A 5949-nucleotide genomic window follows, 5' to 3' on the forward strand; every position below is an offset into this window, starting at 1 on the left:
CACATTTTGTGTTGTAATGGTCCTTTAAAAGAGTTCCACACTGTTCTGTGAGCTTAAGTGTCTATATTATGAACCTCTTGAATGAGATCAAGTGATTTTTAGGCAGAAATCACCATTCAGTAACTGCATTTGGCCTACAATCAATTTTTGGCAGGTGAAAAAGCACATTTTGTGTTGTAATGGTCCTTTAAAAGAGTTCCACACTGTTCTGTGAGCTTAAGTGTCTATATTATGAACCTCTTGAATGAGATCAAGTGATTTTTAGGCAGAAATCACCATTCAGTAACTGCATTTGGCCTACAATCAATTTTTGGCAGGTGAAAAAGCACATTTTGTGTTGTAATGGTCCTTTAAAAGAGTTCCACACTGTTCTGTGAGCTTAAGTGTCTATATTATGAACCTCTTGAATGAGATAAAGTCAATTTTAGGCAGAAATCACCATTCAGTAACTGCATTTGGCCTACAATCAATTTTTGGCAGGTGAAAAAGCACATTTTGTGTTGTAATGGTCCTTTAAAAGAGTTCCACACTGTCCTGTGAGCTTCAGTGTCTATATTATGAACCTCTTGAATGAGATAAAGTCAATTTTAGGCAGAAATCACCATTCAGTAACTGCATTTGGCCTCCAATCAATTTTTGGCAGGTGAAAACTGTATTATATTAGTAGGCATAAACAATAATATTAGATACAAAACACATCCAAATATGGGAAGGGCCCAGATAAGGTAAAAAAGCAATGCAGAGTCACAAGGATCATTGTAAAAGTGACCATTACTTTATTGAAAACACGTTGTAACTTGGAGTTGGAGGAAAGCTTAACAAAGGAGGCGCCACTGTGTGGCGTAAACTGGTAGTGCTTTGATATAGTGCTCTGGCTGTTAAATCAAACATAATGCAGACGTGTCTATCACGCAATTGCCATGCCTTATTTCGCTACAAACTACACTTCTTTTGGCCACAGTTGTGATAATGTGTGTGTATATGCACATTATGACCGTTCAATCCAAAGAAAATCAGACGTTTTATAGCGCCACCGCTCAACGGGCTGCTGTGCGCGCTCCCGCGGCCTCAAATCAGATTCTGGCAGACGATCACTTTTGGGCACGACAGGTGTCCTACGGAGGTGGCAAGATTCCCTAACTGGCCTCGGGGCGGGATCTTCTTCCATTGACTCAATGCATTTAGGATGTCTTCATCCTGACCTGTGATTGGCTAAGACACGTAAAATGACGTCATGACGGAGGAGGCTCTTCTGTACCAATCAGCAATCAGAACACAAGATTGACAGCAGGTTGGTCCAATAACAGTTCCCAAGTTTCATTCTCACATTTATACAGCTGTAAACAGGAAATACCGCTATGTATTTTACAGCTTTCACTACCAGCTATGCTCGGACAAGAAATATGGAGTTTTCAGCGATATTGGAATCGGTTGGAGGACATAATGTTAGCGGCACGACCGGGACACAATACGGAGCAGCAACGAAGTTGTTTTGTTGTGATATGCTGCTGTCGTGTAGTTACTCTGACAGCTGCATTCGCGTTGACTGTCACAACGGTAACCTGGGGTCGAGGCGCGGAAGGAGAAGATATTTAGCGGCACAACAGCGGGACATAATACGGAACAGCAACGCACTTTGTCTTGGGCGAGTGTACTAATGAGTGTTGTGTGATGTGCTGTGCTGTCCTGCAGTCTTTGTAAACTGCTGCGGTAGCGTAGTGGGTAGAGCAGATGGCTGGCATGCCGGTGACTGTCCGACGGTCCGAGCCCCACTACCGTATTTTCCGGACTATATGTCGCACCTGAGTATTAGTCGCATCTGCCTAAAAATACGTCATGAAGAGGAAAAGAACATATATAAGTCGCATCGGTTTATAAGTCGCATTTATTTTTCAAACATTTAATTAATAGCCGCGTGTCATATAATGACCAGGCTTTGTTTACACGAAAGGCCGGTGTTGTGGCCCTACTGGTTCCTAATTTAACTGGTTACGGTGCTGAACAGCTGCAGATGTTTTGCGCTCCCTCAGCAGATTCGTCACAAATTCACAAACATACACAACATATTACCAGCGAGTTTCAAGCCACAATTCACATCTACCGCGGCGAATATGCTGCTGTGAGTGAGCACTAACAGTTACGTACCAGCCACATGGAAAAAAAAAAATAAAGTGGAGAAAAAATAATCTTCACATATTTGCGTGGGTCGGGACTCGATCTCGCTTCAGCAAAACCAATTACACCACTAACCACCTGTCTACCTCTGTGAGCCACTCAAGCTCACAGGTGCCTGCCGCTTCACTGGATATCAGTCAATTACGTCACTACAGGTAACGTTTTGACTCGAGCTGATCTCAAACAACTGGTTACCATCGGTTTGCCTTTGAAATACACGGACAATGCCTCGGTGTTTATTGTTCTCTTTCCTCCAGTCTAATCAACATATTCAGCGCTACACTTCTCTCCGCACAACACTACACACTATGACAAAGCCTGTCGTGTTGAGAAAGTGATGAACTAGCTCGGAAATACTGTCAAAATACGCTCAACAATATGTAAACAAAAGCGAAACACTTGAGCCACTGCATGTGTACATGGGTGAAAAACGTACGACTTGCATTTAATCACATTACTGTATTGCGAATGTTTTGTGTACTTACATTTCTTTACACTTCTCTACAGATCTTATTAAACGCAAAGCGTATTTATTGGCGTGCATTAAAAGAAATGTTCACTTCAAGTCGCTGTGTATGATATGATGTGACTCTGTGATATTAAAGCAGAAGTAAGTGGTCCGGTCGTTTTCGCTAATGCTGCGTTCCAGGCAGGCTTTTGAAATCGTAAATTACAGCTTCAAGTCACAACTTACGACTTTGTAGCGTTCCAGGCAACCCACTCGTGTTTTTCCGACCTGTTTTACCGGTGAAAGTCACTATAACGGCCACTCGTAACTTCCGACCGGTGAACTCGTACCAGATCGAACTGGTACCACTTCACGGTCGGAAAAATACGAGTTTCCTTGAACGCACCATAACAGTCCTCGTCCCTACGTCGCCACATTCACGGCGTCCCTTGGCTGCACACACAGCCCTGCATGCCGTTCTCTCTCCTCATTGGATAAAAACTGTAGGATATGATAAATGTTTTCTCCTCGGCTCAGAGCAGAGCAGAGTGACTGACAGACCCGTGTTTCAGACCAAACACTCTATGTAAGTGATCGCTGTCGGAAGATATAACTATTTAAGACTTATATTAACACAAATATATCACTTACTTCTGCTTTAACAAGGAATACACAAAACATGAGTCAGCTACATTTGAAATTCATGTGATGCTTTTTATTTTTGGTTGCAAGTTCAACAGTGAATCCTCCATCTCTGGTTTGTAGCTGTCAAATGAAAGTTATGTCATAAGAATGGATTTTAAAGCTATTCACTTAAACAACTTTAAAAAAAACTTGTGAGCAGAGCAAAAAGTAAGTCAGAACATGCGAGAAGCTGCTTTCCTGCGATGCGTTTATTCTTCCTCTTCCTCTTCCTCTTCCTCTTCCTCTTCCTCTTCCGCATCCAGGACTTCAGATATGGGCGCACCGTCAAACAAATCAGGACACTTTATTTTTCCCTGTGATGGAGAATTGCAAAGAGAGAGTCAAAAAAAAGAAAGAAGAAGTTGAAATTGACTGAGTATGAGCATGTCAGCAGCTGTGTTGGCTGATTCTCACCTGTGCTATCAGCTCTTGGAGCTCTTTGATCCATTCTGCTTGTGGGTTGATGCACTTCCAGTCACCACCTTTTGGTTGAATCCTGGAAAACAGATGGATGAAACAAACAAACTTCTGAAAGCATTTCTCATTAAACTTTACACTGGATTCAGGGATAGTGTTTGTGTGTGTGGACGTGTTCATGTCCTGCACTGCTCACCAGTAGGCATCTATCTCGCACACGCTTGATGATGTCTGCTTCAAACAACTCCCGATGTCCTCGATTTCTACCTTTTCGTCCGTAAGCTCAATACAGCAGTCATGTTCATTCGCTGTGGTAACAGACCAACACACACAGAGAGAAGAGGGAGAGATGCTGCCATTATTCAGGAACAGTGCTTGTTACTCCAAAATGGTAATAAATAAATTACTCATTACACATTTCAAAAGTAATACTATTACTTTATTTATAACTCAATGAGAAAAGTAATTCATTACTCGTTATATAACTTTCCATTAGTCTCCCCCCAAAAAATCCCCATCCCTGTTCTGTTTGTCCTGAAAATTAACCGTTACAGGCTATGAACAAGTGCTGTCTGTATGCTGTTATATTTGACTTAACAAAAATGTGTCAATCTTTCAAGCTGGCTTGCTGCAGGGTGATGTGCACACAAAAATGAGTCCAGCTGGGATTTCTTCACATTTAAGTCCAGGCTTAAAACCTTTCTCTATGACAGAGCTTTTAGTTAGGGCTGGCTCAGGTAGCGCTGAACCATTTTATAGCTACGCTGTGATCAGAGGAGGCTGGTCCATTGAGGCAGAGGAGGTTGGTCCTCCTCTATTTTTGAGAGGCAAAAGGAAAATTTATTTTTTATTTAAGAAAGAGTAACTGGTTGAAATAAATCATTACCAAATCTCAGTATAATTTATAAAATATTATATATGTATTTTATCATAAAAAAAGTTTGTTTTTTGGAAGAAAATCCACTTAAAACGGCTCAACTGCGCCGCCAGCAGGCTCAGGAGACAGAGCAGGCTGTGTGAGGAGCAGGGAGCAGGAAGGTGGGGGCTCTACGGAGGTGGCAAGATTCCCTAACTGGCCTCGGGGCGGGATCTTCTTCCATTGACTCAATGCATTTAGGATGTCTTCATCCTGACCTGTGATTGGCTAAGACACGTAAAATGACGTCATGACGGAGGAGGCTCTTCTGTACCAATCAGCAATCAGAACACAAGATTGACAGCAGGTTGGTCCAATAACAGTTCCCAAATTTCATTCTCACATTTATACAGCTGTAAACAGGAAATACCGCTATGTATTTTACAGCTTTCACTACCAGCTATGCTCGGACAAGAAATATGGAGTTTTCAGCGATATTGGAATCGGTTGGAGGACATAATGTTAGCGGCACGACCGGGACACAATACGGAGCAGCAACGAAGTTGTTTTGTTGTGATATGCTGCTGTCGTGTAGTTACTCTGACAGCTGCATTCGCGTTGACTGTCACAACGGTAACCTGGGGTCGAGGCGCGGAAGGAGAAGATATTTAGCGGCACAACAGCGGGACATAATACGGAACAGCAACGCACTTTGTCTTGGGCGAGTGTACTAATGAGTGTTGTGTGATGTGCTGTGCTGTCCTGCAGTCTTTGTAAACTGCTGCGGTAGCGTAGTGGGTAGAGCAGATGGCTGGCATGCCGCCGGTGACTGTCCGACGGTCCGAGCCCCACTAATTACCGTATTTTCCGGACTATATGTCGCACCTGAGTATTAGTCGCATCTGCCTAAAAATACGTCATGAAGAGGAAAAGAACATAAGTCGCACCGGTTTATAAGTCGCATTTATTTTTCAAACATTTAATTAATAGCCGGGTGTCATATAATGACCAGGCTTTGTTTACACGAAAGGCCGGCACCTATAGCGCGCGCTGCTGTTATGCATGCGCGTTTCTCTGTGGTGTGTAGCCTATGTGTGTGTGAGGATGCGGAGTCAAAGTCACTGCTCCTCTCATGGTCCTGATGTCAAAGTCACTGCTCCTCTCATGGTCCTGATGTCAAAGTCACTGCTCCTCTCATGGTCCTGATGTCAAAGTCACTGCTCCTCTCATGGTCCTGATGTCAAAGTCACTCTGCCTTGTGGCTTTACAAATTCTAAAGAAAAGGTGAGTACTTAATAGTTCAATTATTTTTTTCCTCAGTGTTTTTTCCAATTACTATGAAACTGACAAAGTTTGATTTCTGCTCACT

At 42.8% G+C, this 5949-nt stretch overlaps 1 long non-coding RNA gene across 1 annotated transcript; it reads right to left on the reverse strand.

Moving 5' to 3' along the window:
* Positions 1-3520: 3520 nt before the first annotated feature.
* Positions 3521-4022, reverse strand: LOC146980329 (uncharacterized). Its single transcript, XR_015036785.1, has 3 exons — positions 3921-4022; positions 3722-3803; positions 3521-3609 (listed from the first exon to the last, which is right to left on the reverse strand). It is a non-coding gene; the product is annotated as an uncharacterized LOC146980329 (long non-coding RNA).
* Positions 4023-5949: the final 1927 nt, after the last annotated feature.

The sequence above is a fragment of the Trachurus japonicus genome, chromosome 10 (genome assembly GCF_045865225.1).
Source record: "Trachurus japonicus isolate A0001 chromosome 10, Traja_1.0".
Classification (NCBI taxonomy): domain Eukaryota; kingdom Metazoa; phylum Chordata; class Actinopteri; order Carangiformes; family Carangidae; genus Trachurus; species Trachurus japonicus.